General features: G+C 38.5%; 1 long non-coding RNA gene across 1 annotated transcript; it reads left to right on the forward strand.

The window, feature by feature from the left end:
• Positions 1-663: 663 nt before the first annotated feature.
• LOC134759899 (uncharacterized) lies at positions 664-22,178 on the forward strand. The gene is made up of 2 exons (XR_010136802.1): positions 664-1,332; positions 20,472-22,178. It is a non-coding gene; the product is annotated as an uncharacterized LOC134759899 (long non-coding RNA).
• Positions 22,179-22,378: the final 200 nt, after the last annotated feature.

Here is a 22,378-nt window from a genome sequence, read left to right on the forward strand (position 1 = left end):
AGTTTCCTGTGGTGAAGATTCAGTATGGCAGACACAGAGTATGTACCCAATAAATAATAGGTATAATTGTGCTCATCCACACTCTCATCGATTACCTGGCAAAAATTCTATTCAAGGGCTAGGACTCTGCTACTCCACTCCAATCCTCTTCAGTTCCGCTATGTTTATCTCAGTTCCCTAACCAAATGGGTAACAGCTGTTTTTGCATGAAAGTGAGCAACTATGGAGGCAGAAGATTGTCTCCTCACATACTCAGGATGAATTCTACCCTGAGGCACCACACCCTTGTTGGGCCAACCACACAGAATTCTGTGCATGCACGACTGTCAAGTGTTTATCTATTGCCCCAGAAGCAAGCTTCTCTAAACCTGGTGCTTGTTTCTCTCCTATTCTTCCATCTCCTGTTGACCTCCCTTCCAATTCTTTCCAATATGCCTCATGGAATTTTCATTCTCTTATGAGTAACCCTCTGTTGATCTCCTAGTTTTCATTAAACTTTGTCTGTGCTTCAAGAACACCAAATATCTTTTTGCTATGTTAAATCCAAAACTTAGTCATCAGTCCTCATCTTAGTTGAATCCTCAGTACTTTCACTACTACCACCCTTGTACAAGCTGCTATCATTTTTTTTGCCTGAAATGATACAGTAGTGTATAAACCAAATATCTCTGCTTGCATCTTCATCTGCCTGTCATGTATGCTCAACATGGTAACCACAGTGATCCTTATAAAACTAAAGTCAGGTAATGTCACTCCTTGGCTACTTCAGGTCAGGGACCATGTCATTTTTTTTTTCCCTCTGTATCTCCAGGGCTTATCGCTGAAACTTAGCAGGCACTCAGTAAATATTTTGCTGAGCAGCTAAAACTAAGAGAAGAAAGAAGAGGGAGAAATATGGCAATCACTTACCACATCCTCTTTTAACCTCTTGAATATCTTACCAATGCCTTCTTTTGTTCTTACCTTCACATCATTTGATTTGATAAAACAAAACTATTATCTAGAGAAGTAAGGCAGACGTGTGAACTGGACCCGTAGAAGTTAAGTGATATCCCTGTTTGCAGTGTCAATGAGATTGAGGGCTTGGGCTTGAACTCAACCTTCTCCCTCCAAATAGCCTGCTCTTTCTGTTATATCATGTTTCATATACAAGTTTGGGAGCCTCCAGCCCTGACTATCCCAAGGTGTGGCTTTAATGTATATGTTGTCTTTGGAAATACCTTCTGTGAAGGCCAAGCATTTAATATTACAGGAAACCTTGAAGTGGACATGGAAGCTCGGCAGCCAGCTTGGATCTTCCTAAGAGCCTCTTTCCTTCATACCGTCTTCAGAGTACGTATCATTCAATAGAGACTCTCTTGCACAGGAATTATTATTATATGCTTGCAAATAGTCTCAATCAAAATCTTTAACCTGGAAATGAAGATGGGCTACTGTCTAGGAAGCCTCTGATTTTGTTACTGGTTTTTATTTTCACATTAGGTTTGTATATTAAGGAGAAAAATTGGCAGAGAGCATCTAACCTATTAAAATTAGATATTCAAAGAAATTTAGTTTTGGGGGGTCTGAATTGATAATATAACATACGGAAGTTAAAATTCTAGAAGCTATGTTTACTATATGAATTCATGGTGTAACAAGACCTGGGAGTAACATAAACTAATCTACCTTCCCTTGTAAACAATCATCTTCCTTCCAAGTCTTGCTGGCAGAGGAAGAGGTTGTGGGACAGTGTGGGAAGAAGGAGGGAGTCAGAGTTAATTTCATTATGTGCTTCCTAAAGAATGGGTTATTCAACAAAAACACTAGTAACAACAGCAACAATGAAACTCCACCTCTCTGAAGTGTATAGAAGATTAATATGATATTTAAGTACATTTTAAATAGATTTTCTATTTCCAAATTGATAACTGTGGTCATGTAAACTTTCATGATCCTTTGCTGCTGACTCTCTTATATGTCCATTTGGCAGTCTCAGTTTCTGCTACATTAAATTAACCTTGATAATTTATTCGTTCATATACGTTTGTGCTATTTCTTGAACTAGATTATTATAAGAAACTGTCTTGTTCTTGTCATATCTTTTTTCATGCTCTCACACCTCTAAATAATTATCTAAATCTAAAGAGGATAAGTACTTTTTAGAAATTTACTTTACATTCAAAGTAGAGTGTCTTGTCTAGGTTTGACAGTTTTTACACTCTGAAAATTGAACCTATATCAACAAAAGTAATTTTATACACTGTCCCAAGCTTTTAAGAGAGTGATAAATATACACTGTATATGACACTGAAGTACATTTTGAATAGATTTTTTATTTGTATCTTGATAATTGTGTGGTCTCACGTAGGTCAAAAACAACAAAAAAGTGTTGGGCCATCCCATCTAGGTCGACAACAACAAAAAATGATAGGTATACAGTGATCTTTATACCTATCATATTTTGTTGATCTTATTTATTTATTATTATTATTTTTGGAGACAGAGTCTTGCTCTGTCGCCCAGGCTGGAGTGCAGTGGTGTGATCTCAGCTCACTGCAACCTCCACCTCCTGGGTTCAAGTGGTTCTCCTGCCTCAGCCTCCTGAGTAGCTGGGAATAGAGGCACGTTCCACCATGCCTGGCTAATTTTTTGTATTTTTAGTACAGACAGGATTTCACCGTGTTAGCCAGGATGGTCTTGATCTCCTGAACTTGTGATCTGCCTGCTTTGGCCTCCCAAAGTGTTGGGATTATAGGCATGAGCCACCACGCCCGGCCTGATCTTATTTTATAAAGATACAGTGTATGCCTATAACTTTTTTGTTGTTGTCGACCTACATGGGATGACACAACACTTTTTCACGACTTGTTCAGGGCCCTTCTGATCATACTGATCCCATGGTCCAGCAGCCCTGACCTGCTCCATCCACTATGTGCCCTGAAATGCATTCCTGTGGTGGGAAACTCCCAATAGGAGCTTATGTCACATATACGTGGCCAGAAAAACACGAGAGTGCCTCGGGACAAGTATTTCACGAGCAATGGAAAAAAGTATTTTTGTTACCAGTTCTTCCAGAAGCATAGTCACCACCCATGCAGACTCATAATCTGTAACACTTAAATACAATTTCTTTGTTTTTAATTAAACATTGTAGTTTGGAAAAGCATGATAATATTCAATTAAAAGTAACTCATGAATTGTTTGTAGAAATTCCCGAGATGACTAAATATTCTATATGAAGACAGATGAATGAAATAATTTTAATCTCAAATCTAGAATATACTTTTTAGAATTAAAGAGCAGAGGGTCTTTTATAATAAGGCAACTTGTCACCTTATGGACATTTTCAGATCATCATATGATAAGAATGTTTAATAATATTAAAAAGTGGCATTCCAATAAATAACATGGTAATATTGCGGGATACAAGCTTAATATACAAAAATCATTTGCTTTCTATATACCAGAAATGAACAATTGGAATTTGAAATAAAAAACACAATGCCGTTTACATTGGCAACAACAACAAAATGACATACTTTGATATAAATCTACCAAAATATCTACAAGTTCTATATGAAGAAAACCACAAAACTCTGATGAAAGTATCCGTATTGGCTCATTAATTGTAACCAATATACCACAGTAATGCAAGATGTTGATAATAGGAGGATAACAGGTAGGGAGGGGATAGATGGGAACTCTCAGTACTTCCTGTTCAATTTTTTGATAAACATAAAACAGCTTAAAAAATAAAGTCTATTAAAAATAAGTGCCATCCATGGAATACATATAGAAAAATGCTGCTACATTAAATCTTACCTATAGATGAAAATGCATCCCAAGACACAGTATAGCATGTTCAGATGATTCTCTGTGAAGCAGCGTAACACAGTGGGTAGAATTCAAATTTTAGAATCAGAAAGACCTGGATTCAAATCTGAACTCTAACTTGCAAAATCTGTGTGAATCTAAGCAAGTGGCTTAATTTTTTTCTGAACCATATTTTCATCATCTGTAAAGCTTGGATAAGAAGGACTACCTTTCTTACATGAGATTATGTTTGCAAATCACATAAAACACTGTATGGCACACTGTACCTGTCCAATAACTGATAATATCCGATCTTTAATGTATAAAGCTACACTTAAAAGCTGTCCACATTTTTAAAACCAACAGAATGAAGTCAGAAATAAGAAAGGTATTGGAGCAAAGGAAAAGTCATTATGCGAGGAAGGACAAGTTATTCATTCGTTTGGCTATACATACATTTGGAGACCATTCAGTAGATTTACTTACCTACATTTTGTAGGTTTTGCCACTCTTACCTCTAATTCTGGGGGAAAAAAAAAAGCTTCAGAGATCTCTTCCCAAATCTCTTTTGCCTGCTGAAGACCATTATATGTATCAATACCTCATATTTTGGAATTTATGGAAAGATCTTTTTCTTTTATTTAAAATTTATAAAAAGGTATACATCTACCGTATGTAATGATAGAATCTTAGAGATAGTTCTGAAGTCCTCTTCTGAGTACTCACTCTCTATCTATCTATCTATCCTCTATGTATATATATTTTCATCTTAAAATGTGACATGACACAGTCTAAATTCAAGAAACCAAAATGGACTCAATGGTCACTTGCTTTCTGGGTTTTGATGAGACAGTTTCTGGGAGTGTTTGTCAACTCATGAAGGCAGATGTATCTCAGAGGTTTGAGGGTCATAGATGATGTTTGTAACCTCATTGATGTAAGCAAAAATTGGGCTTTGACTGCCCTTGTTTTGATACTTGATATAAATTACCAAGGCATTAAATTCACGTTAACAAGTGCATGCAGGTGCTATTTGTAGTAGGTGCCAGTAAGAAAACCAGAAAATATGGTTTATATTAAATGAGATAACATGTGTCAAGAGTTTATCTCAGTTATTCTGTATAGCAAGTATTCAATAAGTGCTATAATTTATTTTCTGCACTTCCCTATGTTTGTTTTAAAAGTTTAGTTTTTATCACTCAGCTTTATGCCATGAAGTGATTGAATATCTCAATTTCCCCATTATAATAGACAGGGGAGAAATCAAAGAAGAAGATAGTTACAAAATATCTTTGACTGAAATATGTACATCTGCTATTGTGGATGGCCTCCCTCTCACTCTAAATATAAAAATAAAATACTACAGAAAAACGAGATAAGATCTTTATATGTTAATAGCAATTTATTTCTATTTACACTTGCTTTTTATAATTATCAAAAGCTATACTTTTATGAGAAGTATTTCTCTCCTTTGAAGTATGTAAGGCATATCCAGAAAGTAGATTTAAAAAGCCATGCAAACTTATCTTCATTTCCTTAAATATTACTACCCTGGCATTTTGTTTTAAATTAAAATTCATAATAACATATATGACAGCATCTTAATAGAGGATCAGCAGTGGAATTTGGATATCCACACATTTATTTTCATTCTCAGCTACCAAATTTTTAAAGTAGGAATATTAAAACTCTTCTGCCCACTCTATGGAGTGTTATTGGAGAGTTAAATTTTAAAAGTTGTGTATTTGCATGATCATTACTTAATTCCCCCTCAAACATAAAATGTTTGTTAATGATGTTACTACTTACAGGAAGTATAGATCAGTTGAATAGTCAAATTTTATAGAAGGTAGATTTAATCTTGTAAGATGGACTTTTATTTTTGAAATGAGTTTACATGTCCCTGAATTTTCTTTGACATGTGTAGTAGTCTGTCTTCATGCTGCTGATAAAGACATATCTGTGACCAGTTAATTCATAAAGAAAAAGAGGTTTAATGGACTCACAGTTCCATGGGCTGGGGAGGCCTCACAATCATGGTGGAAGGCAAAAGGCATGTCTTACATGGCAGCAGGAGAGAGAGAATGAGAACTAAGTGAAAGAGGAAACCCCTTATAAAACCATCAGATCTCGTTAGACTTATTCACTACCACAAGAACAGTACGTGGGAAACTGCTCCCATGATTCAATTATCTCCCACTGGATCCCTCCCACAACACATGGGAATTATGGGAGCTACAATTCAGGATGAGATTTGGGTGGGGACATAGCCAAATAATATCAACACACGTGTGTATATGAGACGTAACAAAGTCACGAGGCTAGTTTCTTTGTGAGTTTTAATTCTTTAATATGCTCATCCAATAAACTCTCAATTGTTTAGTAGGTGTAGGGCTTGAGCATCCTGCCCATGGATACTGGGGATACAAGGGGAAAGAAAACGTGGCCCTATTTTTAAGAAGCTCACAGTCTAAAGTGAGCTGAACATGCAGAGACATAATTATTTCACAGCAAGGTGAGGCTATCAGAGCCACGTGTACATAGAACTTCTGGGCACTCGGGGAAGTTTCCTCTCACTGCCACCCACTGCAGAGCCCTGATGAATCTCCATTTGGTGGCAGTGAGAGGACTTTTCTTTTCTTTTCTTTTACTTTACTTTAAGTTCTGGGATACATATGCACAACGTGCAGGATTGTTACACAGGTATACATGTGCCATGGTGGGTTGCTGCACTATCAACCTATCATCTAGGTTTTAAGCCCTGCAGGCATTAGATATTTGTCCTAATGCTCTCCCTCCCCTTGTCCCCCACCCCCAGTGTGTGATATTCCCCTCCCTGTGTCCACGTGTTCTCATTGTTCAACTCCCACTTATGAGTGAGAACATGCAGTGTTTGGTTTTCTGTTCCTGTGTTAGTTTGCTGAGAATGATGGCTTCCAGCTTTATCCATGTCCCTGCAAAGGACATGAATTCATTCTCTTTTTATGGCTGCATAGTATTCCATGGTGTATATGTGCCACATTTTCTTTATCCAGTCTATCATTGATGGGCATTTGGGTTGGTTCCAAGTCTTTGCTGTTGTGAATAGTGCTACAATAAACATACATGTGCATGTGTCTTTATAGTAGAATGATTTATAATCCTTTGGGTATATGCCCAGTAGTGGAATTGCTGGGTCAAATGGTATTTCTGGCTCTAGATCCTTGAGGAATTGCCACACTGTTTTCCACAATGGTTGAACTAATTTACACTCCCCCAACAGTGTAAAAGCGTTCCTACTTCTCCACATCCTCTCCAGCATCTGTTGTTTCCTGACTTTTTAATGATCGCCATTCTAACTGGCATGAGATGGTATCTCATTGTGGTTTTGATTTGTATTTCTCTAATGACCAATGATGACGAACATTTTTTTCATATGTTCGTTGGCCACGAGAGGACATTCTTTAAGGAGGTATCATTTGTCCTGGATTTTGAAATGCAGTTAAGGGTGCCACAATTGGAATAGGGTCCATACTAAGAAGGGCATTCTAAGCAATGGGAACAGAGTGTATAGGCAATGTGGAGGAGGCCTGACACTAGCACACAATTTTGAAATTGTGGACTCAATATGTACAAAAGACAATTGTGATCTGTCTCACTGGTTTTAATGAACATATGTTGGGGTTAGACAAACTGAATTTGCTTGCTTTTACTAATATGAGTATCGGAAACATCTACTACAGGATGTTTACCAAATGAATCATTATCACAGTTCCTGCTGTGGTTGAATTTTTTGTTTTTAACCTCAAACCTTTAGAGTGAAAAGTGTCACTTATATTCCCACAGTCAACTCTTCAGTAATTGTTAAGTATATCATCTTTGGTAATTGTTAAGGATTTCGTCTTTCATCTGGACTTCACTCCAGTCTTTGATCCATATGTCACTTTATTACTAGAGGTATCATGATGTAGCTTAGTCTTTTATTTATAAAATACAGATGATCATGATGTTTCACTACCTAAAACATTCAGGGGCTCCCCATAATTTACTGAAGTAAGTCTTATAGTGTCATGAAGAACATGAACTGGCTCCAATAATTCTTTTGAACTTCCCTCCAAACTTATCACTTTCTACTTTCAAGCAGGTCCACCAAGCTTACACCATCACAAGTTGCAGACAGGGGCAGAGGGAAAAGGATGAGACCATTGAGGTAATTAGGTATGAATCAGATTATGGAGAATTGCAAATGTTGTACTAAGAAGTCTTGGTTTTATTCTGCATTCATGATACTTCTCAAACATTTTATCTAAAGTGTTCCAGAGGGGTAAGAAGAATATCTGCCCTCCACTGTGGGTTTTGGGGGCATAGCCTGAAGTGGGCCATCACAAATGAAAAATGTATTTATAGTATCCCTTCATATTTTTTTGGATTCTAATGTGTATTCTCCTACTCGTTTTAGTGCTAGGACAATTTTTCAACTTATTGCTACCAAGTAAAATTGAATTTCAAAAACAAGATGTTATCCTCGGTTTTAAATTCCCCCAGCACGTTACCAGGCCTCCTGAGCAATGTGTATTCCAAATTGAGAGGAACGTTTTGGTCATAGGGAACCACTGGTGGATTTTAAGATGGTGACAGACAGCAGCAACAAACTTATGACTAAATGATTCAAACTTACAAAAAGATAGATTAACATATTTAGGATTTGGAAAAGTCACTCTGATGACTCTGATGGTAGCCCTGGAAGAGGGATTAAAGGCATAAGAATAGAAGAGGAAGAATCAGCAGGTCAGAGTACCAGTTGGATGGCTAGAGAAGTTATCAAGGAAAATTCCCAGTTCTTTGTTTTGGTATTTGGGTAGCCAGTATTATTATTTATTGAGACAGATACAAGAAAAGAAGGTTTTCAATTTTGAAAATGAAAGTTTGTGATGAATTTGGGACATACAGGTGAGACATTTGGCAGGAAGCTCTATATCAGGTTTGAAGAGTGGGAGATAAGTTCATCTATCTATCTATCTATCTGTCTATCTATCTATCTATCATCTACAACATTTTGGTATTAAAAGTCTGAAAGTGGAAATTAAAGCTATGGGAATAGATGAAATTGCTAGGAAAGTAATATAGGATCAGAGAGAGAAATTGTTGCATGGAAAAATAAGAGAGGTTTTAAAACAAAGCAGATCTAGTAGGAGGAAAATAAAGACCTGTGAAGGAATGTTAACGTTGTAAATGAATTTAGAAACCTCCTAACAGATTTTCTCATTTGATAGATTAAAAAGTTAAGGCTTAAAAACAGGAAATGATTGCTCTGAGAACCTTGTTTTATTTTCTCATTTCTGGCTGAGAGTTCTTACCATATTTTATTGATCTTATTTTATACATAAAATTTGTTGTTTTATGAACCTTGTATCCACTGTGGCACATAGCAAAGTGTCTCACTAAGAATAGTCACCTAATACAGTTTTTCAAAGAAAGATCTGAATTACTTAACCACTTACCTCTTGTGAATAAGAGGGAACAACAACTTAGTTTTGAACAAAGTTAACATGGAAGACTAATACTAGAATTTTAAAAAATCATAGTAACTGTATGTCAAAGTATCAATGAAAAACTAAATTGATCGCATGGCAAAGCTGAGTTTCAGTAACTTTTCCCCAGACACTAGCAGAAGGGTTATTGTTGGTAATCAAAACTTCTTTCGTTGCACCTAAAGGTCTTTTTCTCAAGCCCTCTTCAATGTCAGTGTGCCAATTCTCTGGCTTTGACACGACACCCAAGTGTGCCTTCCCCAAATGGCTATGCTTCAACATCATTCCTAGAACTCTAGTTATACATATCAGAATAGACAGTCAACAATTTCAGATCGGCTTCTGTTATAAGTGGATACATGCTGTTTTAAATGGATGACGCACTCATGACAGGGCCACCTGGTACTAGGGTTTGATCAAATTCTGTTTGGGAGTTCCAGGATGAACTAGGAATAGCACATTCTTATACTCAGAGCGTCAGAAGGTGGGCAGCTCCCATTGAAGACAGCCCATTTTCTATCCTACTTTTCTGTCTTTTAGGAAAGAAAAGCTAAAGTATTTAGAATGTTGCCTTGGCTTATTCCTCAGGCAAAAAATGCAGTGGACTCAGTTCTTTGCTCTTGTTTTTTGAGGAATTATTAGGTTGAATAAGGCAGCATTTGCCTTTTTAAAATACAGGGGAACCACTCTGTGCTTCTGGGAAAATAGAAAGTGGCCCCCTGCCCCCTTACTGGCTTGGTGGGTGGAAAAAATAACACAGACCAATGTGAGGAACACATCAACTCTCTCTCCTCCGACATGCACCCATGATGCCTCTCCAGAAACACTGGACGGATGGCAAAGATCACCTCAGTGGCATTTCCATCAGAAATCCAAGTCTTTGTGCAGGAAGCCTCCAAGGAGAGAGGATCTCAGCACACTTATGCACGTGTGCATTTAGAAGTCAGAGGGCTGTGGCTGTGACTTGCCTCTGTGTGCGGCATGGATGAGAAAGCACATCTGACTCGATGCTAATGACAGTGGCTCATGGTGTTAAAAAAGATGAGGGAGGGTCAGAGGAGTTAATTACTTACGTTAAAAAATCTGAATGCTCAGAGGAATTAACTGGTATGCTGTAATTAATTTAAAAAGAGACTTTTAGTTGAAAGATATGATCATAATATAGACATCAGTAGTTTGAATTCCATCCATAGTTACTACATTCTGTGAAAACTATCTTATTGTACTAATAATGAGTTTTGAAGCAGTAAGCTTCTTTTTTTTTTGACCAGATTTCAAAGAAAATAAATTGAGGGTGCAGAAAAGACAAAGCAGAGAAAACAATATCTTTGATATCTTGTTGCTTACATTGCAGTCAAATGAATACCTGTATCACAAACGCTCTTGATGATGAAGATGGGTTTAGATTGTTTTGAACCAAAAAGACAATACAAGATGAAATAATTTCCTTGTTTTTACAGATTTGATGGTGTGCAGGGGTGACGTGGACTAAATAGCAGCATTTTGCTGTAATAATAACTCTTTGAAAAAAATACCAGCCACACATGGGCAATATGGGGGGATCTTTGCTACTGCTAATTGAATTTTCCTCTTGAATCAGTTTTCTAGCACATATCCAGATGTACCAGCCCTGTGCGTAGGTGAAGAAGAAAGATGAAGGGCCCCAAGTATCCTACCTGATTTTCTTATCTCCAACAGGGTACCTCATAGCACTTTCTCTTATAATTCAACTCTGATAATTTACCTATGAAACCAAGGTATAAGAAATTAGAGTTATGTCAAGTTATCTTTTTTTAGTCATTTATTATTATTATTTTTTGGTAGAGGCTGGGGTCTCACTATTTTGCATGGACTGGTCTTGAACTCCTAGCTTCAAGTGATCCTTCCACCTTGACCTCCCGAAGTGCTGGAATTACAGGCATGAGCCACTGCCTCCAACCAATCAAATCAGCATACACAGATAGAGTGGTTTTCATGTCTATGAGATGTAACAGTGACCAAATTGAATGGATTAACGTTAAAGGAAGATATTTTAAATATTATGGTGGGAAGGGGAGAGGATCACAGAAGCTAATAAGTGATCTCCCAAGCACTGTGCAAAGGAATGGGAGCCAAGGGACTACCAGAATTCCAGTCCCATTGTGGCACTGGATGCCTTAAGCTATCTTAGACTATGCTATTATGAACTTAATTGAGGTAACTTCTTTTCCTCTCATGCCAAGCTCCTCAATCAACCTGCTTCTGATGTGGCTTTTTATATTGGGGAGGAGAGCTGGTTATGCTGCTTCAAATATTGGGGACTTTGTGACAGGCCTACATGTAGTTGTATTCTGGTTTCGTACATCCATTTGTCAATTTGATTCTTGTGAGTTTACACTGAGAGCTTGTGTTCACTCTCAGTACTCTGGAAACATTCAGATTTTGAGCCTGAAATGGTGAGGGAGAAGATGCTATTGCTATGAGGAAACATGCAGGTGGCCAGCCAGTCTTTCTCTGCTGATACTTGGATGCATTGCTGTTGGCCAAGATAAAGACTATTTGCACTTTTATTATAGCCACTTAGGTTTCTCTGTTGTTTGGCAAAGGTGGAGACGTTGGTTCTAAAAGTAAGCTTTGTATGTTTCCAGGAAGAATAAGGAGAACTTAAAGAAACTAGGAGAAATAGGCTTCATCAACTAATACAATTTCAGCCAATGCTTAATCATATGTGTATAAACTAGATTTCACCTTGGGACATATTTGGAGAGTTATAGAACTTATCTCATCCAGTTTTGTTATAGTCAGCTGTTTAAACATGTGGTACAACAATCATAAAAGTACCCACCATTAAGGGCTAACCTGATGTTTGTGGCTCACCCGAGACCAGTCCTGTTGGCTGTGTGTTTCTCTCCAGCTCTGAGCCATGGGGAGGAAACAGACACCAAGGAAGTGGAGCATTGGGTTTAACTGGGATTGGAGTTTTACCAAATGAGCATGCAAAGAGAGTAAACCACCGCAGAAACAAAGGTGTGAGCCAAGGAGTGCTTCTGATGATCGACCATGGATTTGAAGTGGGGAACTAGGGAAGGAGGGACGTGAGAAGGGTGGGGTACAGTGAAAACATGTGGGAAAAATGGACAGTCAGTCTTGGGAGGCTGAAGGATTGATAGAGGTGTGGTTCTAGAGGAGTGAACTGGAAAGATGTGAAGTAAGGGTGGGAAAGTAGGATGGTTGAAATTGAGAAAATCTGTGGACCCTGGAGCCAGACAAACGTGAGTCCAAAACCAGTCTCTGACACTTGCTGTGTGATGATGCTAGTTGCTTCTTCTTTCTCTGCCTCAAGATTTTTTTTTAATTTCTAAAATGGCAATAGTAATATCCACTTTATAAAAAAAAGCTACACAGATCAAGTGTTGTAATGGATGTAAAGAACCTAGCACAGTGAATGGCAAATATTTGCTACTTTTAGTAAATGTCAACTCTTGCATTTCTACTGCACAGTAAAGCCTTGAAAGCAGGAGCATCTCACACACACACACACACACACACACGCACACCCTCACTCAATGCCAGAAATGTCTGCTGAAAAAGAATACAGAGCTGGGCCCCGGTGCTTTGGGGGTATGCGAGTCCAGATCATGAGTTTGGATCACAAGCTTCTCAGAGATTCTCACAAACATCTTGGGTTCAGGATGGATTGAGATAGGGGTGGGTGGGTAGGAGAAGCATCAACACCGTATGTGAGAGTTGGGGAAAAATGACAAGATTTCTTACTTTTAAAATTTGGTTTTCATTAATCATAATTCTGTTTGAGGGAAACTTACGGAACCTGAAAATTCTGATAGTGGTGTTTTTTAAAAATATGTAAGAAATGCTTTTGAAACAATGTGTTCTCTGCTGTTGTTTTGAGGAGTCCTTAACTGAGAAATGCTCTGTGGGGTCCTTGGAGAATTTTTTTAATATATGAGTATCATGAGGAGGTGTTTCTTCAGTTAATCCCTGATGAGGTAAACGGAGTCAGTGGACATTTTCTGGAAGTTCCTGAGGCTGGAGGACAGGGCAGCGGGTGGGAACTCTGCCCTTGTGCTTTGATTTTAAGTTCTCTCTTTAGCAATCAGGTCACTCAACAGTCTCCAAACTTTGTAACCAAAATAGTCTTGCTGGAGATGCTCAATTTTAGGCTCAGTAATGAGACACATTGAGACATAATTATGACATACATCTGAGGTCCTCATTTTGGGAAGAGGAGTGAGGGGTCATTATGACAAGACACAACAAAAGGGCCAAATGAATAGAAAACCAATCAATAAATGGATGGATACATGGAAGGAGTCACACTTTGAGAGGGCATATTGAGGAATTCAGGGTGGGAGTAGTTGTCAGGTAATGAAGACGATGAGGACAAGAGTTCTACACACACAGAGCTGTGTGCTTGAAGAAAAGGAGTAGATCCGTTTCCTTCATGCTTTAGTTGGTAAAAAATGTTGATGGCAGGACTGTCAAATTATTCCACAGATACCTTGAAATCATGCAAAAGGTCTTTGAGGTCATCAGCAGGTAGGATGAGGACAAGAATTAACACCAGGTGAAAGGAGAAATGTGTGGAGAAAGGAACTCTGGAGAACTTAGGAGGAAAGGATGCTGAAGAAGAAGGGTATCAAAAAGAAAAAGGTTAGAACCGTGAGACTATTGGAGGGAATGCTGGAGGCAGCCTTAGGGAAGGGTAGGGGCAGAGAGGGCCAGAACTAGGCTTCTTGGTGAGGAAGCTTAACCCCGTTCCTGGTAAGAGATTCCAGCAATTCTGTGCTACATCTGTCAGGCACTCATTATGTCTAACACACCAATGACTGATGGTCTTATTATATCAAACTTCAAAAAAAGATCAAGACTGTTTAGGAAGATACTTAAGGAAAAAAAAAGGATCAAGACTGCAATAAAAATGAACTCAGCACTGCATAGTTTTATATTTTTTTCTAACCATTACATGCATTAGTCATTACCTCGAAAAAGCAGCAAAAGGATAGATGTGCCAAAAGTGGTAGAGAAAACGTGCCAACATTCAAAGAACAATTAATGAAAAGTGTTGCAGTTTTAACACCACAAATTAAAGTCAGTCCCAGTCTTCCCTAGTTCTTCTCAAGGGAGCCCAGGATCTCCATCCCCTGGATACGGCCATGCCTGCTGCCTGTCCTGACATTGCCCCAGGCTACAAGTTTAATGAAAGCTTCCTTACCATAGTTCTGAGTCTGGTGTCTGTCATATCTGAGTAAATCACCCAGCTACGAATCTTATGAACTCATTGTACTGAGTAATCTTCTTGGTAATTTTTTTGTTTTTGAGATACAGTCTAATTCTATCACCCAGGCTGGAGTGCAGTGGTGCTATCTGAGCTCACTGCAACCTCTGCCTCCTGGGTTCAAGCGATTCTCCTGCCCCAGCCTCTCAAGTAGCTGGGATTACAGGCATGCATCACTGCTAATTTTTTTTTTTTTTTTTGGTAGATACAAGGTTTTACCATGTTGGGCAGACTGGTCTTGAACTCCTGACCTCAAGTGATCCGCCCGCCTTGGCCTCCCAAAGTGCTGGGATTACAGGCATAAGCCACCACACCCAGCCAATCTTCTGTGATTTTCTAATTTTCAGTTTTATACAGAATGGGTTTTTACTTTTCAAAACTTCATTGTGGCTGGACCCCTGTATTCCACTGAGGTCTGATGTGCTAAGTTCCTGATGCACTTCCTGCTCCTTGCCACCTTACTCTCCTCCAGTATTAACATTGTCCCATCCTCCCTCATCTTCCTACCCTCCCCCACCAGGTGAGAAAGATTCAGGTCCCCAGTTGGCTGACTGGCATTCAGAGATAGGTTCTTGATTCCCTACCATGGAGAAGTTGCTTGCAAGAGAAACCCAGCATTATAAACTTGAACTTTCAAAAGGATCAGTTAGACAAGTTGGCTGTGACATGAGGGTTAGTTAGGGAACTTGAAATGTAATATTCTTTCTGGCACAGAGGATTCTGTTGACCTCCAGGCTGTATGACTTAAGACAGCAATGGACAGTTTCCAGACCCCACTTGCAAGTGGGCAGGGTCAAAGCTTCTAATTCTGCCAGGCTGAGTCAGTTATTGGTGCCTAGATGGGTGTGGCCGAGAACGCAGATGGCAGGTAATCATTAGGAGATGTTGGGATGGGTCTGGGACAGGCTGAACTTGACAGCTGTGGTTCTGATTCACAACGGCAGGCACCACTTCCCCCAAGGACCGTGCAAGCCTCATCATCTTATACCATGTTGTTTTGTCGTGTGTGTTTATTTTTCTTTAGTTATCCCTTAGTTGTTAAGAAACTAGACATATAGATTATTGACCTAACGCTTGTTTACCCTAGAACAGTTCTGGTTTCTGCACTTCACCTTGCCAAGGACCCTTAGGTGGGGCTGCCAGCCAAGTCAGCTGACTTTACCTGCTCCTCACACATTATGACTTAGGCTGTTGTCACTGCTGCAGGGCCTGCCACAGAAATGTGGTTAACTCATGACCTCAGGCTTCGTTACAGGTATACCTCTTTCCTGCTGTTCTTAGATGCAGCCTTATGCACAGCTTTTGGCTAGGACCCAACAGTCACCATAAAAGACTGACCCTATCACTGTCACTAACTGCCTCTACAACCTTCAGTATATCACAGCACCCAGATTCCATGTTCCTCATTTGGAAGAGCAGGTGGAGAGGGGTTGGCCACTAAAGATAATGAAACTAAAGCTGCCATAATTCTAAGAGATTTAACCATTACTTTCTATAGGCATTGAACTTAGTGGCTCTAAATCAAATTATTTATTATCCTTAATCATGATTATATAAGGCAAATTCTGCCCTTTAAACTCTCTTAATGAAATAGAAATATTTAAAGACAACTACCAGCTCTGTTCTCTTCCTCCTTCCCATCTTCCTTTCTCTTCCCCATTCTTCCTTTTCTTCCTTCCCTTCTTCCTTTCTTTATTTCTCAATTTGAAACAAATAAGTTAGAAGTTCAAGTCACCTCTTTGCAGAGACAAATTATTGCAGCAAAAAACTAGAAATATCTCGTCTAGATTATCCCTATTTATAACTTATGTATTTAAAACCCTTGGAATCCATCTATTGTCTATCTGTCATCTATCTATCTATCTATCTATCTATCTATCTATCTATCTATCTATCTATCTGTCTATCTATCAATCATCTATCTATCTATCATCTTTAAACCCTTGGAATCCATCTATTATCTATCTGTCATCTATCTTTCTATCTATCTATCTATCTATCTATCTATCTATCAATCATCTATCTATCTATCATCTTTAAACCCTTGAAATCCATCTATTATCTATCTGTCATCTATCCACCCATTCATCATCTGTATTTCTAGAGAAATATCTACGCTTTTAGAGTTCAATAAGATAAAGTTTTGATTAGCCATTATTTTAAAATAACATTAATCTAAAGCAACATTTTTAAAAAGTATAGTCTTAATATTACCTGCATAGAGGAACCTGAGATGTTTGCTGAAAGTACAGGAATCTGACTGTAGGCTGAGAATCACTATTACCAACAAGACTGCACACGCCTCCCCGCAACATTCCTAAGCACATCATATTCTGAGAACACTGCATGTGAAGACTTTGAAACCACAATATATCATGCAATGTAAAGGACTATTTTGAAGTGGTAGCTAAGTGGTTGTGAGGGGTAAATATACCTCTGGGAGCCACCTCAAATCCCTTGTGGATATTAAAAGTATGAGTGAAATAAAAAGGGAATGTTATAAATAAGTGAATATGTAAAAATATCTTTAAGTAGCTATGTATCAATTTATTAATTCTGACATTGAATGCTCTGTCCTACCCATTCTTCAAAGAGATTAAAACCTCTTTCCCATTAAAACTTGCCAGCCTGTTAGAGCACATGGAGCTATCTATCTGCTAGAATAATAATACTTTTTTGAATTTACCAGTATTTTTCAAAATATATTCCAAAGAACTCTAGTTCATGAACTATCTCTACTACCACCTAACAAACAAGCAAAGAGTGAGACACATTTGCAAAAGTCCAGCCTACATAAATTATGAAAACACTACAAATTATGTACTGCACATTAGCTTATTACAGACTATGAGAAGACTTACAATAGGAAACTTTTAATGTTTTTCAACCAGAATTTCTAAAACTTATTTGACCAGGGAGTCTTTTAAAAAATCATGTTTATCAATTTCTTTCTTTTCCTCTCTTTCTCTCCCTCAAAGCTGGTTATATATTTGTTTTCTATTTAATTATGTGAAGCCTTGAATTATCTTTTAATTATTGTTTAACCCTTCATGCATAATTATATGCACTCCATATATGTATATGTCATGCAGGATTGTGTGTTTTTATTTATTGAGTGGATTATTCTGTTTTTGCCTTTTAGTAGGGCTGTTGCTAAATGTCCACATAGTCTTTACTGATTGGAGTGGACTTTCTTGGTACCAATTAACTAGGATAAAACAGGCCCTGAGACAGAAAATGAAAGTATGGATGGCAGGCTCTAGGTAAGCAAGAGATAACTCCATTCACCTTGGGTTTTGATATCTCTTATGCTTTTACATGATCATTGTTATAACGATGGTAACATTAATACTACTTATGGTGCAGTTATGGTCTGTGATGTGGCAAGTACTTGTTATTTCTTTTAATTCTGAAAACAACCCAATAAGGCAGGCATTATTAATGCAATTTTCAGAGGATTACAGATACTTACAGCTAAAATCTACATAGAAATATAGCGAAGCTGGGTTTTGAACTCATTTCTAACTGACCTCAAAGCCCATGATCACCATTCTGTCCATTGCCTGCTGAATCTAGAAATTCTCAACTGTGCTTCTAAGGTGGTAAAGTTTATAGGTAGCCTCTTCCATGTGATGTGAGGCTCGGAGCTAGACAGGGAGGTGACTCCCCAAACTGAGAATAAATACATATATGCTCTAAATCACACCATCGCATGCCATGGTTCGCGTGTGTGTGTGTGTTTGTGTGTGTGTGTGTGTGTGTGCGCTTATTTCTCTTTTGTTGTACCTTAGTTATTAATAAACCTCACTGAAATATGCAGGCTTTACCTCAGTTGTGCTATGAATAAGTAAAGAAAAGGTGAGGTGGCCATAAATGGACCATAGAGCTCAAGAGGGAACAGTTCTCACTTTGAATGGCCGCCGCTGTGATCATCAGCCAAGATTGACAGGAATTAGAAGAATGTTGGAGAAAAGATTGGTGCCTGCAAAGGTTGGCTGCCTGAGCTTTGATCAATACTCCTGTCTAATGTCTAGGATTTAGTTTTAGAAATTTAGCATTAAAAAATAATATATCTTCTATAACAGATATTTAGTAAACTAATACTTTAAGGAAGGGACCATTTTTATTATTCATTTTAAGACCCTGTAATGGTTAGCATGGTAACTTGTCCCAAGTAAGTGCTCCATAAATACTGATTAATAAGAGAGACTGAGCCTCTCTTCAAATTAAAGAAGGAGGGTGTTGGGTACAAAGATAAACTTCACTCAGCACATTGCATGTTCCAGAGTGCATTTTTAGGATTAATGAGGAAATACAACATCATTGTTTTTGATGGATATTCATTTGCTTAGGGTATATAGCCTAGTTAGGTTTTTAGTTGCTTATCAATTAAATGACATTTTGCCTTTTATGTGGTATCATTTAACAGCAGGCTACTAATCAGAATTTCACTGAGCTTTCAATTGCATGATGTAGTGAGACCTAAAATGGATATAATTTCAGGAAGTTGTTTTACCAAATTATTTTTGACCTGAGAAGGATATCCACAAAACAGTTATTTGTAGCTTCTATTATATTGAATGGTTTCTACTTAATTAAAATTGTGTCTCTAGCCTAGAAATTATTTTCTAAGAAATGCTTTCTTGCTAAATAAGATCGTTATATATAGGAGAACTAACTCTATCTACTGACTGCTGCGGCTTACTGAGGAGACAAATATATTTCCATAAAATTCAAATAAAATGTTTTTAGATTCCAATCAATGCCATCATCTACTGAGTTGACTGAGATGACATCTACTACCTTAAAGAAGTCAGGAATGAGGCTGGGCCTGGTGGCTCACGCCTGTAATCCCAGCACTTTGGGAGGCCGAGGTAGGCGGATCACAAGGTCAAGAGATTGAAACCATCCTGGCTAACATGGTGAAACCCCATCTCTACTAAAAATACAAAAAATTAGCTGGGTGTGGTGGCGGGTGCCTGTAGTCCCAGCCACTCGGCGGGCTGAGGCAGGAGAATGGCGTGAACCCAGGAGGTGGAGCTTGCAGTGAGCAGAGAGATCGCGCCACTGCACTCCAGCCTGGGCAACAGAGCGAGATTCCGTCTCAAAAAAAAAAAAAAAAAAAAAAAAAGAAGTCAGGAATGAACTGCTTCAAGGCTAAAACATACTTGGCTCGCATCTCTGATATCGTCTAACACTGGAATCAGCATGGCCCAGAGGATAAAAACAATAAACAACACAAACAGAACAAAATAGAACAAAACACATAACTGAAAATAAAGACAACTGAATTCCAGTCCCAGCTCAGCCACTGTTGTGCTTTGTGGGTCTTGTTCTTTTACATTTCAAATCAAGAAGATGGAACTTGTTCATCTCATTGTTGTGAAGATGAAAAGTTGGTAACTTGTGGATCTGGGTGGGACTGTATTAGGGACTGGTACAGTAAAATAATTGAAATGAAATGATCAACAGGAGACACTTCCATCAATAGGTAAGTTACAGTGGGTGGGATAACGAGCCCTTCAACCCACCAGCGAATCAGTAGGGTAAAGCTAGCACTTCAACACATTGGTGGTGGTAGTAGTGAGAGGGTGAGTTCATTCAGCATTAAACTTTTCTTTTATTAGTGGAAAACTCTGAGTAGAGCTTGTGTGTGTGTGTGTGTGTGTGTGTGTCTAAGATTTTCCTATCTGTTGCCATGCTGTTTTGGAAACGGCCTACTATTTGCAGAGACTCACTGTCATTCACTAGTCCCAATTTTAATCACTGTTTGATCTTATATTACACATGAAATGGTAGAAGAATAATTAAACTTTGTGTCACTGTCCCTGAAGACATATTTTCATATATTAATTGCTGATTAATCTTATACTTTTTTTTTGTTGTTGCAGTTGTTATTCCGTGACATCTTTTCTACTTAAGCAGCTAACCCACGAGGCATCCAAAACAGAGAGAAAAAACAGAGTGAACATTTCGCCTTATGGAATTGTCAAAAGTTGCGGTCAAAACACAGGCAAGATTTGGAAGAATCTGTAGTGAGCCAGGGCCAGTTTTCCTAGTTATGGAGCCTAGGCTGGAGGAGGTACATGGGCTGGGGAAGGAGAGGGAATTAGAGATTGGCTGTTCCTGGAAATTCTCTGCCTGTACTCCATGGCCTGAGTCCCAGGACCTGGAAGCGGCTGGAAATCTGAGATATAGAAGAGACTGGTGCTGCCTTTCTGAGGAGGGCTTGGGAAAACAGCAAGTTCCCTGAATTTTTCCATGACACGGGAGCAGATGAAATGTCATGATTGGTGTCCAGGCTGGTGGACTGAGTTAACTCCCGAGAGTCCCTGTACTCTCCAGCATGGCACGAGGAGAAGCAGACCATTTTCCTGTGCAGCCATAGGAAAATGGTACAAACACGACACCGAAATTCAGCTGACCGCAAGAGCTTGATGGTCAGTGTGAGCCAGATGGAGCAGGAACATGTATGGATGGAAAACCCAGATCCAAAGTTCATCCCCCTCTCCCGCGGATGCTCCAGCACATTGCAAGGTTTCCCAGAAACTTAGAGGCAACCTTGGCACAAGGACATGATTTGTTGGAAATTAAGTTTTGTCACCTGGGGGACTATAAGCTTGATACGGAAATTAATTCAGTTATATAATTATAAAAATGATGCACTTCCTACACATCTGATTTTGTGAACCCAAATTAGTTTCCACAATGCAACTGTATTAACATTTGCCAACCTCTGGGGCAACATTGGTTGTCTTTGTTGCTTTTTTCTAGAAGTTTTCAGCTCTAACCCATCTTTCCCTTTTTAATTTTCATTTCTAAATTCTGGTGAGTGGTGTTTTGATAAGTAGCTATCAGCTATTTTCTATTTTCTGTCTTACTTGAAAAGTCTTCTCTGTATTAAATAACAAAGTCACTTAGATAAATATCTTATCATTACCAGAGGGTAGGGAACTGCTTCTCCTATACATAACTTCTATTATCTTTCAATCCAGAAAAAAAAAATGGCAAGAGGACAAGTTTTTCAATGTTATGAATCATGATTTCTGTGTCTAAAATCTGCTCTTTTGTTAACACTAAGGGCAACTTCCTTCAAAGTGGTTCATCTTGGTCTATTACTGTGTTTGTGTGTGTGTGTGTGTGTGTGTGTGTGTGTGTGTGTGTAGTAAAACCAAAGTTTCCTATTATTTTTGAAGGTGTGTGGCCCTGCTGGAAGACAGCTATGTGTAAGTTGAACTTGGCAGAGAGAAAGGGAAACAGGATCTTATTCCCAGGCCTCCTGTCACCAGCTATGTGACTTTGCTGAAGTCATTTCTTTCCTCTAAGTCTCAGTTCCGATACCTATAAAGTGAGTGTTCTGCCTGGTTGTGTTTTAGGTCTTTATTAATGTTGAAATGTCCTGACTTTATGGGTTCTCATTCACTGTAATGTGGTAACCAAAACAAGCAGAGATTAATAACCAGGACTCAATAATGTAAAACACTAAAAATAGTATTTTTGCAAATTTTTGTAAATGCGGGATCATATCTCTCTCAGTGACAGTATTGGTGTGATCCATTACTGTACATTTAGTGGATAAACAGAATGTAACTAAGAAACGTTATCTTTGTTATCAGGGGAACATGGAGTTGGATGTGTATGATTGGGACGGGCAGTTAATTCATAGGTTGAACACTCAAAGAGGGAATATCTCTTTATCACTATCTCCAAACACTCCCCACTCTTCCTCAATTTTCTTAGTAACTCACTGCTCAGACTGGGTTTCCCCAGAAGCAGACTATGAGACCACGATTTGATG

This window comes from Pongo abelii, chromosome 14, assembly GCF_028885655.2.
Source record: "Pongo abelii isolate AG06213 chromosome 14, NHGRI_mPonAbe1-v2.0_pri, whole genome shotgun sequence".
In the NCBI taxonomy this organism is placed as follows: domain Eukaryota; kingdom Metazoa; phylum Chordata; class Mammalia; order Primates; family Hominidae; genus Pongo; species Pongo abelii.